Consider the following 12,911-nt stretch of genomic DNA (forward strand, 5'->3'; position numbering starts at 1 on the left):
TTTTTGGAATAGAGCTAACCAATTTGAGAAGGAAAATGACATTGACCTACTTACAAGATCACAGGGAAAAATATGTCGAGCAACTTCTGAAGAAGAATCAAAAAGCATAGAATCTTATAATAATATTTTGCTGGTAGTTTCAACAGATGGAGCCAACAAAGTTTGCGAGGGAAATATTTATAGTGCAATATAATATTTAATGAGAATATTTTGCTATGACTGCTTAGATATTCAGGTGAGCGATACAGGCCCTCTTGGGCCTCTTGTTATAGCATGTCAGCTAACCACTCTTTGAATGATGCAGATCTTATTTCAATGTAAGAAAGTATATAACACTACATGGCATTTGACGGGCGTATATTGTTCCGCCCCGTGGTACTCTTGTTACATGATATGGTTGAATAAATACCAGTAATGCCAAGATATTTGAATTCATTATTGACCCATATAGAATCAACAGGAAAATAGCAGTTGAGTGATTAAAGCTGTATTCTTATGTGTGGCGGTGCTATCTAATCAGTTCCCTAACAGTGTCTGTTTATCCCAAATTCTTGTTTGGGTAATAAATTGTAAACGGTTCATATTGTTTTAATTGGCATTGCCCTTGTCCATTCATACATGCATTATATTTTTGATTCATCGATCTATCAAGCTCACTCACCATTTTATTGCAACAAAACTTTATGCAAATATTTGGTACACAAATCCCACCAATGAATCTATAGTTCAAGTTTGTGGATCTAATGTCAAGGCCACAGTTACTATAAATAGAAATGTTTTGCCATTGATTTGAATAAAACTTTATGAGAAAGTATTTAAAGCAAATTTATGATTAATGATCCTGGACCTTATGTTGATGAGAAGAAGACATGCCGCTGCAGAGGACATTTTTGTCTTACAGTTACTTTCTTGTATGTAGCATCATAGAAGCATGTACCACAACTAGATTACATGTCACATACAGGTTTTGTGGTTGACTTCCAATGTCAAGGTCATTGTAACGGGTCAAATGTTGAATCATTGTATTGTTTGCTTGCCTGCACCAAATCTTCTGAATGGCTCAACAGTCTGGGCTCAATATGTCTTTGAGAAGCTTTGTAAATGAATGTATGTAAATGACTGGATTATATGTCCTGTTAAAGAACACGGATCATAACACACAGATCTTATTCTTCCTGGTTGTATCCTTACATGAGATATCATCTTGTTGGTTACTTTCTGTGGTATCATTTAATTTAACATCCTGAAACATATGAAACTTCCAATGTGTGTAAACTCTCGAAATGTTAGTGATTACTGTATCCATATGTTTTATCATAACATAAGGAAGATGGTGTATAAACATGTCTCTCTGAGAACATGACACTTACAGACAGACACGATGCTTCATACACTTCAGAGAAAAGACACAGCAGTCTCAATGTGTGAAAACCTTGTAAGTACATTAACCCTGTACACTGGGGTGGACACTGTATAGACGGAGTTCCGTAATAGATTTGAATGATGAAGTTTGTTCTGGGAATGAGAAAACCTACATGTATTTGGTTTAGTTGGTAAGGGTCAGATGGGCGGTGTTTGTTATACTTGTTTGGAATTGTTTGTTCGGCCAATGGATACACCCAGTTTAACCCATCACTGTATTTGGTCAGTGTTGACCCGAAGCTGTGTCCAGTGTCCAGAGCCTATGTACTTACCGAGACTGACCCTAGGTCTGTGTTTATTATGAGGATTAGCCTAGAAGTCAGTCTATTACATCAGTATAGAGATCTCTGATAGGGTCCAAAGTGGGCCCTTATTTCTTGTTGACTTACGATTTAACCTCTTTAAGCAATTCCAGCTGGATAATTCCCAGGTAAGCTTTATACTTTTATGGAGGTGAGGCGTTTGTTGACAAAATGCTCTGATACTCATCCCGTTGTTTAAATACTTATAAACATTTTTGTAACCTCAGGAGAAATGTTATCTGATAACAGGCTTATATCATAGAAGGTTTGTGAATAATGAAGTCTCATGTTAAATGAAGTAACTGGGGCCTACAGGTATATACTGAGGTAAGTTACAGGTAGGCGCTACAGGTGATGTACTGCTTGCTGGAGAGACTGGTGTAACTATAGGTAGCTAGGGGTGTCACACATACCAGGCATGCTTCCCAAAGTATACCAGTGATATTGGGCAGCCTGCCAGTCTGTGTGTGTAACTGTGGCTGGACACCAACCTCGAGCTCATCCTCACTATCTCTCTCGTCCTCGTCTTTCCTCACCTGGCCACACCTGTTTATTAGGACCACATACCTGTGCTGTGTTACCTGGGATTGTTATTGTTTTGAAGAAACCACTGCTCATGTAAGTTAACGTCTACTCTTTTGCTTGTTGACTTTGGCTATAACACATACCGTTACCTGTAATATACATACAGTAGAGGTTGGTAAAAGTTCCATAATAAGGGAGTTGACATAATACAGCTGAGCCATTTAACACAATGGGGACACAAACTTGAGTTACAAATAACAGTCACATTTATGTCCCCGTATAATACAGCTGAGCCAAACACAATGGGGAAACAAACTTTAGTTACAAATAACAGTCACATTTACGTCTCTACGGCTCTATTGGAGGAGACACAATCCATACTACTTTGCATTTAGCTCTGTAAATCTTCCCCCATAATACTAGAAGTCCAAGAGTCATTTAACTTCATATGTTTACACATACTTACAGCTATGACAGCAGTATATCAAAATCTAGATCACTATGAACTTCATTTCTGACTTCACTGACTTTGTTTAGTGTTTGTATTTAGCTCCATTTCTCTGCCAAGATTTCGCAATTACTCCAGGTGTTTTCATCAAAGCAGCTTGAGCGATTACATGTTTTTTAAACATTTCCCGGTTAATTATGAAATCTGGTGTTGAGGATTATCAAACTGCAGTTTTTGCTGGCTAATTTTACTTTACGCCAATGACACAATGGTTATACTTATAACTGAGACTGAATCATCAAATTTGATATTTTGCTCTTTGATGTAAAGGTTGGTTTTCATTGCGGTCATTGGTCGCGCTTGGTCTTTGCATCTTTTTCATGATCCTTAAGTAAATACACTTTGATATGACAGCTAGTCTTGAGAAGATGAGATCATATGTTAGAACTGTCAGTACATCAAATGTCAATTTTGTAAATATAAGTTTTGTAAACATTTCCCCATCCTTTTCATCCTTTTCTCCTTGAAATGGAGGGTGAATTCAGAATGGGACAAAAAGCTTTAATCTATATATAAGCAGGGTAAAAATGGCAGTAACTTTTCTTTGAAATTACCGGTTGATGTCCAGATGATGTATTTCTAATGGAGTTTGCTGGTCTGGCTAGACATTGTCAATACTGAAGTATATATAGTGATAAGGATAACAGGTTGATGTCAAGGTGATGTATATCTAATGGAATTCCGGGTAGAGAAGAATCAACATCAGTGGCGGTAATTGTTTTTTGAGGTCCAGTTGATGTCCAGTTGATGTATTTCCAAACGAGTTCACTGATCTGGCTAGACATTGTCAATACTGAGGTATAGTGATAAGGATAACAACTACAGGATCTCTGACAAAATAATCATTGTTTATATGTACTGGCATATCAAATACTTCTATGTACAGCAGTAGTTTTATTTTGGCACTTTTTGAATTTGAAATTTTGTGCTGTAGTATGATTGTTCTAATTGCAGTTTCTGTATATAGTTTTATATTGCACATATTGCATGTTGGTGCACTTATATATCAAAACAAGAACCTGTTAAATTTGGATAATGCGCTAACATTTTTGTGTGCAAAAAGTAAGCCTGTTTACAGTATATAATAAACAGTATTAATGAATATGCCAAGGCTATTTCAAACTTCCATTTTCAGTACACACAATAATGATTATAATAAAATCTAATAAAATCTAAATTTAAATTTTCTATGTCATCTATGTATTTAGAGAGGAAGGTTTATAAGTGTGAAGGTCAGTAGATTTATAAGTTGATTTAAGTAGGAAGGTCAGAGGTCAAGGTTAATATCGCTATGATTTGGTTTGTTTGTGTTTTACGTCCTATTAACAGCTATGGTCATTTAAGGACGTGCCAGGTTTTGGTGGTGGAGGAAAGCCGGAGTTTCCGGAGAAAAACCACCAACCTACGGTCAGTATCTGGTGACTGCCCCACTATTGCTGTGAACTAAAAGTTGTAGTTTGTAGTTTTGTAGAAGGAAGACATTGTTCATATGGCCAAAAAGATTTATCATCTAATGTTGGTTCTTTTAAAGTAGGGCAACATATAATCTGTGTAAATATAGGTTGATCTATTTATAGACTACATGCACTATTGATACAACATAGGTGTTGTCTGTCGTTTATCGGTCTGTCTAACTGATAAGAGATGGGACATGATAACCTTATTATCAACTAAATGTTTTAAAATTTGAATAATGACATTATGTTCGAGGACATTTTTTCGGTGAAATGAACAGCACCTACATGATGTATATGCTAGCTTTTCAGTTCAATTGTACGTGAAGTTGCGTTGTGCTACAGTAAGTTTTGAAGTTGTAATTTTAATTAAAGAAACTTTGTATTTAAAACCATCGGAAATGTAGAACATCTGCTCTATTATCAAGTGTCTGAGATATTAATTTCTGTATCAAACTGGATTATAGGCATCCTAGTGAAAGGAATTTCAGCCGATTGATAAATTATATAGATTTCAGGTAGAAGTGTAGGCCCCGTCACCTGTCAGGGACACAAAACAGGAAGTGTGGTTCAATGTCACAAGGGATATGTATAGTGCTGAGGGATATCTTATGTTGATGGTAAGAAGGGCCTCCGGTACCTTAACTCCCTTCAAGAGTGAACACTATCTTTTCATTATAATCCTTGATACAGTAAAATATAATTAATGTGTTGTGCTTCCATTTCCATGTTTTTTCAATTTGTTCAAAAGATATGCTAAATTTAATCATAGGTAGAGTGTTCAGATAACTAAGAAGTGATCAAATGTCCTTTGTATATTCATGAGTAATATTCAAATTCAACCTATGCAAACGTGGTCTAGCTACAAAAATATTAAGGGTGACCTTAAAATGCCATTTGTCAGCACTACATAATAGATGAATGAAATTGGATTCCTGTCCGGGATTGGTATTGAAGTCGACATGAGATCTGTTTTGGTGTCGTGTAGGACCTGTATTGATGTCATATTGTCATGTGACCTATATTGATGTGATGTGACCTATATTGATGCCATGTAGGACCTGTATTGATGTCATATTGTCATGTGACCTATATTGATGTGATGTGACCTATATTGATGCCATGTAGGACCTGTATTGATGTCATATTGTCATGTGACCTATGCTGATGTCATGTAGGACCTGTATTGATGTCATATTGTCATGTGACCTATATTGATGTCATGTAGGACCTGTATTTATGTCATATTGTCATGTGACCTACATTGGTATCATGTAGGACCTGTATTGATGTCATATTATCATGTGACCCATATTGATGTCATGCAGGACCTGTATTGATGTCATATTGTCATGTGACCTATATTGATGTCATGTAAGACCTGTATTGATGTCATATTGTCATGAGACCTATATTGATGTCATGTAGGACCTGTATTGATGTCATATTGTCATGTGACCTATATTGATGTCATGTATGATCTGTATTCATGTCATGTAGGGCCTGTATTGTTGTCATGTGGGACCTAGATTGTTGTCATGTGGGACCTAGATTGATGACATGTGTTGGGACCTGATTGGATATCATATTGTACCTGAATTGATGTCATATTTTCATATGAGCAATATTGATGGTATGTGGGACATGTATTGATGTCATATTGTCATCGAGACCTGTATTAGTGTCATGTAGGACCCATATTTATGAAATGTAGGACCTGGGATGGTGTCATTTGGACAAGTAGGTACATTGTAGTTATGTCACTTAGGGCCTTTATTGATGCCATATAGGACCTGTATTGATTTGATATGGAAACTGTATTGATGACATGTAGGACGTGTAGTGATTTGATATGGAAACTGTATTGAAGACATGTAGGACGTGTATTGGTTTGATATGGAAACTGTATTGAAGACATGTAGGACGTGTATTGATCTGATATGGAAACTGTATTGAAGACATGTAGGACGTGTATTGATTTGATATGGAAACTGTATTGATGACATGTAGGACCTGTATTGGTATTATGTGGGATCTGTTTTGGTATTATATAGAACCTATATTGGTTTAACGTTGGACCTGTATTAACATCAAATAATTATAATTAAACCTTTATTGATTAACTCAATCAAACCACAATCAGGATGTTTAATAACTTATTGATCACCATGCAGGAATCATGTTAGGACATATCTGTATTACAACTGACTTTGGTGGTGTGGACTGGTCAGCTAGTATTGATCAGCAGTCAATGATTCCTTGATTGAAGCGACCTTATTATTTATGTAACGTAAGAAGTAGGAAGATAATGACAGAACAGGTGTTTGTTTTCAGCAGCAGATTGTATATTGACTGGTCAGTGTAATGACTAGATGTCCAGTAATAAGTGGACAGATGGTGTCTCTAGGGTCAGTTGGTCGCTGTAGTGAACGATGTGATGTACTTATAGTAGGTTAGACAGGATAATTAGCATTGATAATATAAAACAAAAGAAGTTTGTCATAAGAATAGCTCTATTGAGGTAATGATATGTAACATCATCATTTTTATACGCCCGTCAAATTTGACGGGAGTATTATGGTATTGCGTTGTCCAGCCGTCCAGTGTAAACTTTAATTTGTCCGGCAATCTCCTCCTACATTTTTCGACCGATCTCTTTGAAACTTGGTATACATTAAAATCATGAAATGAATTTGTGTCTCCCTGATAAGAATTTTGATTCGACATTATTTACAAAAGTTATTGCCCTTTGTTCATTTCAGTATTTGTTTTTTGTCCGGCAATCTCCTCCTACATTTTTCAACGGATATCTTTGAAACTTGGTATACATTATAATCATGATATGAAATTGTGTCTCCCTTAAAAGAATTTTGATTCGACAATATATATTTACAAAATGTATTGCCCTTTGTTCATTTCAGTATTTGATTTTTTGTCCGGCAATCTCCTCCTACATTTTTTGACAGATTTCTTTGAAACTTAGTAAGCTAAATAATCATGAAATGTTGTTGTGTTTCCTTGAAAAGAATTTTGGTTCAACGATTTTTGCAAAAGTTATTGCCCTTTGTTCATTTCAGTATAAAAAAATAATTATCCAGAGATATTCTCCTACATTTTTATAGCATGTCAGCAACCACTCTTTGAATGATGCAGATCTTATTTCAATGTAAGAAAGTATATAACACTATATGGCATTCGATGGGCATATATTGTTCTGCCCCGCAGTACTCTTGTTACCTTATTTCTTTTATCTTATCCAGGATAACTATTTTCTCCTGGGTAAAAAATACAGGTGTTAGAATGAATTAGTTCCAGGTGGGCAGTCAGTTTTTAAGAAGTTTTCATTGTAGATGAAATAACGGTATGTACACACTCTGTATAACATAAAATAAATTATGGCTACTCTGTTTCATATTTTAGTGAGATTATGATAGCACTAATAGATGGAATATCATGTACTGTTGAGAGCTAAAATAATTTGACACTAAATTAAGTACAAACCGATATACAGGATTTTGCTGATATATCATTTTGGGTCATGAGGTACTTTTGAACTTGAGTTACTTGGTAGTTACACTGCTAATATTTTTGCTGTACTAATGGTCTTGGTGCCACTGCAGCTGTGTTATTAAATAGATACAGAGAAAAAAGTTAATGTAATATATAGCCCTATAACCTTTTACTTAAGGATACTGACCTGTCGCGGGAGTAACCTATATCAATAATGCCTGAGGGATAAACAGTTGTTAGACCTTTTAGGATATTTACTATTAATTGTTATTTATTCTAATAAAAAATAATTTAGATAGAACATGTTTAGATCTGATAGTAAGTTCAAACATGGGATATTTTCATATTGTGTGTAGCTAAGCAGAATTTAATACTTCTAGTAAACAGGAACAATTTGTGTATAATTATACGAAATTAAAATGTTGCTACCAAATATATACACATTTGATACTTTAATTGACTTTTAGTATTTGCCAAACAAAACATTTTTATTCTTGCAGATGGCATGTTTAGGTTGCAACATTTCCATTACACGTTTATAGAGAAATTAATACAAGAAAATTGGCTGGTTTAACATGTGGACTTGTTATTGTAAGTATTGTATTACATTATATATTAGAGATTGGTAAGATCTTGCTACCAAAGCCCCAGGTGATGGTACACCCAGGGTGTCTTGTTTCAATCCATGCTTGAATTTCTGAATTAAGTTACAATTTCTGTTTTTATTTGAAGTATTCTTGGTTAGGTACATAGACTTTAACTTCTGTCTTGTTTACAGCCCCATGTAATTTCTGCCTTGTTAGGGCCGTAAGGCCTGGTGTCACTGATCTATTCTTTGGTAGGTTCATAGGCTGTAATTTCTGCCTTGTAAGGGCCGTACGGCCTGGTGTCACTGATCTATTCTTGGGTAGGTTCGTAGGCTGTAATTTCTGCCTTGTTAGGGCTGTACGGCCTGGTGTCATTGATCTATTCTTGGGTAGGTTCGTAGGCTGTAATTTCTGACTTGTAAGGGCCGTACGGCCTGGTGTCACTGTCCTGTTCCTGGGTAGCTATAGGTTCGTAGGCTGTAATTTCTGCCTTGTAATTTGGGTCCCTCGGCTTGGTGTCACTGATCTATTCTTGGGTAGGTATGTAGGCTGTTGTTTCTGCCTTGTTAGGGCCGTACGGCCTGGTGTCACTGTCCTGTTCCTGGGTAGCTATAGGTTCGTAGGCTGTAATTTCTGCCTTGTAATTTGGGTCCCTCGGCTTGGTGTCACTGATTTATTCTTGGGTAGGTATGTAGGCTGTTGTTTCTGTCTTGTTAGGCCCCTTCAGCCTGGTGTCATTGGCCAACAGGATCCTGATTATATCTTTATACCTGTATACTATGATAGGAATCTAGTGTGGGAGACAGATCTCGGAGATAAAGATTCACCCAAACTGGGGTCATACTGGTACTTTGAAACAATATGTCTTATTGTGGCCATTTAAAGTCCCAAAGTATGATATAAAAAATAAAAATATAATTGTAAACACCCCTAAAAAATAAAAAAAATAAACAAAAAGATATGTATTGTGTTACAATACTTGAATTAATGTGTGTTTTCTACCTGATTTGTCCTGTTATATGGCTGTTCAGGATGTTAGACGAAGCTGCATTGTTCGGTTTGATCCTGGATGACTCCGATAACCTGGGAGGCCTGTGTGGGCACTATCTTCTGCACCCAATTAACAATGTAACCAGGCTTGTAATCGACGCCTCAGATAATTCTAAACAAGATAGACACATTATTTCTGGATGCAAAAAAACAGGATTTTGATTAATTGTGTATGAATACATGATTGAATACAGGATATAATTATGAAACACTCCCTTATGGAGTAATCTCCAAAAACATTGCAGGATAAGTTTCCATATAATGCCATTAATAAATTTGTATTAGAATGTCTAGTGTTTATATATGATCAATGAATTGATTTTCTGTTTGAAGATAAGAGTCCTTACGCACATTACTGTAGCGTGGTTGACCTTGAAGATTGTCAAGTTTGACCTTGTAACGGTGTAACTGCCTTGCAGTAGTAATGAACCCGGCTTTAGAGGAACAGAAACTTGAAGCTTAATTTACTAACCCAGTGCTAACAAGGGTCGATGTGTGACGCAGGGATGGTGGAGTACCAATGTCAGATCCAGGGAATGACCCTCGGTATTGTGGGGATAATAAGACAAAGGTGGTTTAACTTGCTGGATCTCAGCAGTTATTTCTGATTTTTTTTTTATAACATCCATTTAGAAGAAGAGTTAATTTGTTATGTGGAAATGATTGGATGGAAATGTGTTACAGAGTTATACTGAAAGGTCACTTAGGTCACAAGGTCATTGAGATCATTAAGGTCACTGGGTTAACTGTGTAAAGAAAGTTCACCATGATGAAGCCAGCTGCCAATAGGAATATGTCATAATTTCTGTGTTGGGCTTGGTGTATGGAGTTAAGTTCTTAATATATTAAAGTGATATTAGATTTAATTGACACATACAATTCATCTCAATACCATCATATGGCGTAGCTTATTAGTAATTTAAGGAAAACCTTAGTGCAAGTTCATGGTGGTCTATTGAAATCGTTTACTTATCTCTGGAATATCCATACCAGACTATGTATTATGAACTTTGGTGTTAGTATGGGAGGTGGGGACATTATGACTTGTCTGTGAAATTTAAATGGTAAAAATATTTAAGGCTCAGTGTATTATGAACTTGGGTGTGTGTGTGGGAGGGAGGTATTGTAACATGTTTGTGAAAATGGTAAAGATTAATATGTAGCTCGGTGTATAATGAATTTGCGTATGTGTGGAAGTTGTGACTTGTCTGAGAAAATGATAAAGTTAAATATTAGAGCCGATCAGGATTTGAACCCAGGAATCACCATTTTGTGGACTCTACTGAGAGCCGGTCCAGACCCCCTCAGACACCACTTACTTCCCAGGAATCACCATTTTGTGGACTCTCTGAGAGCCGGTCCAGACCACCTCAGACACCACTTACTTCCCAGGAATCACCATTTTGTGGACTCTACTGAGAGCCGGTCCAGACCACCTCAGACACCACTTCCTTCCCAGAGTCTGTGAGCGTATGTTTACATACATTATGTACATGCATTAAGACCAGTCTAAACACTATCCCAGATAAAACTGCACAGTGCTCATATATATAGTGTGCACTTGTACTTGTAAACTGACTGGTCTACCGATGTTAAGGATTACAAGTTACAGCCTATTGCTGAACATTTGGTATTTATCCATACACGACAAAGACATATACTTGTTTGATGTTCGACTGAAACTGAAATTTTGGGTGTTTACCTGTAAAGGTAGACAAAGATCAAAGTAGGAAAGATGATAAGTGTGCAGGTAAGTGCAGGTGTAGTGTAGATATGTCTTAATTAGTTACTGCTAGGGGCCACTTACCTGAGAAATTGTGTATGAGTTGGGACGTAAATATGTAGTCCAGTGAGGGAAGGGAGTACACCCTGGACACTGTCTGAATCACAAACTGCTGAGCATAGATTCTAGTCGTAAAAATTTGATTAACTTTATTTTTCTCATATCCAATACTGTAGTGTGACTTTGCCCATTGTATCAATAATGATTACAGGAAATATGGAAGGATAGTGATTAAATTGTATTTGATAAACATGCTATACTTACAGGTAGATACCTGTAACACAAATTACCAGTATCATAAAAAGGTAGCATATAGCCTTATGCTTAAAAGGTATATAATTTGACATGTTACCTCCCCTTTTCTGATCCAAATGAGTATGGATGAAACTGTTAATTTCTTAATTGTTTCCAAACGCTTGTGTGATTATATGTTTCATTTGAATTATTCTTGAGGATTTCAATTTCATATAAATTAAATACTTGGCAGATATTTAAATTTGTAAACGTCCTTTTTAGCTCACCTGGTCCGAAGCTTATGCCATACCGAAGCGTCCGTCGTCCGTCCGTCAACTTTTCCTTTAAAACGCTACTAGTCCTTAACGGCCAAGTAGATTTTGACTAAATTTGGTCTAGAGTATCCTTAGGCCAAGGGGACTCAATTTTGAATTAAGCTGTGGGTGTGGCCCCCCTGAGGGCAGAGGGGCGGGGCCCAATAGGGGAAATAGAGGTAAAACCTTGAAAATCCTTCTTCTACCGTAGGGATTAAAGGATTTTATCCTAATTTAATCTGGAGCATCCTTGGGCCAAGGAGACTCAATTTTGTATAAATGGTGGGTGTGGGGCCCCTGGGGGCTGGGGAGCGGGGCCCAATAGGGGAAATATAGCAAATTCTTTAAAATCCTTCTTCTTCTGTAGGAATGCAAGGATTTGTTCCATATTTGGTCTGAAGCATCCTTGGGTGTAGAGGAACCAATTTTGTATAAACCATGGGTCTGGCCCGCCAGGGGCCTGAGAGGTGGGGCCCAATAGGGGAAATATAGCAAATTCTTTAATATCCGTCTTCTTCTTTAGGAATGAAAGGATTTGTTCCATATTTGGTCTGAAGCATCCTTGGGTGAAGGGGAACCAATTTTGTATAAACTGTGGGTCTGGCCCCTCAGGGGCCTGAGGGGCGGGCCCAATAGGGGAAACATAGCAAATTATTCTTTAAAATCCTTCTTCTTCTGTAGGAATGAAAGGATTTGGTCCATATTTGGTGTGGAGCATCCTTGGGAAAAGGGGAACCAATTTTGTATAAACGGTGGGTGTGGCCCCCTTGGGACCTGAGGGGCGGGGCCCAATAGGGGAAATAGAAGTAAAACCTTTATAATCCTTTTTCTACCATATGGATTGAGGGATTTTATCCTAATTTAGTCTGGAGCATCCTTGGACAAAAGTGACTCAATTTCGTATAAACAGCGAGTCCGGCCCACCTGGGGATAGAAGGGAGGGGCCCAATAGGGGAAACATAGCAAATTCTTCAAATACCTTCTTCTTGATTTGTACGAATGAAAGGATTTTGTCCAAATTTGGTATGAAGCATCATTGGGTGAAGGGGAACCAATTTTGTATAAACAGTGTGTCTAACCCCCCTGGAGGCAGAGAGGCTGGGTCCAATAGGGGAAATAGAGATAAAACCTTTAAAATCCTTCTTTTACCATAGGGATTTAGGGATTTTATCCTAATTTAGTCTGGAGCATCCTTGGGCCAAGAGGACTCAATTTTGTATAT

General features: G+C 37.0%; 1 protein-coding gene across 2 annotated transcripts in view; it reads left to right on the forward strand.

The window, feature by feature from the left end:
- Nucleotides 1-12,911, forward strand: part of LOC110463285 — a 102,984-nt gene that overhangs the window by 21,082 nt on the left and 68,991 nt on the right. Inside the window, exon 1 of one of the 2 annotated variants that reach the window (XM_021517764.1) lies at nucleotides 2,068-2,342. The exons of the other annotated variant lie outside the window; for it this stretch is intronic. The gene's annotated coding sequence lies outside the window, so the exon portion shown is untranslated. Of the gene's footprint in view, nucleotides 1-2,067; nucleotides 2,343-12,911 lie in introns of those variants that run through there. 2 annotated transcript variants of the gene reach the window in all.

This window comes from Mizuhopecten yessoensis, unplaced genomic scaffold (genome assembly GCF_002113885.1).
Source record: "Mizuhopecten yessoensis strain PY_sf001 unplaced genomic scaffold, ASM211388v2 scaffold10885, whole genome shotgun sequence".
Lineage (NCBI taxonomy): Eukaryota > Metazoa > Mollusca > Bivalvia > Pectinida > Pectinidae > Mizuhopecten > Mizuhopecten yessoensis.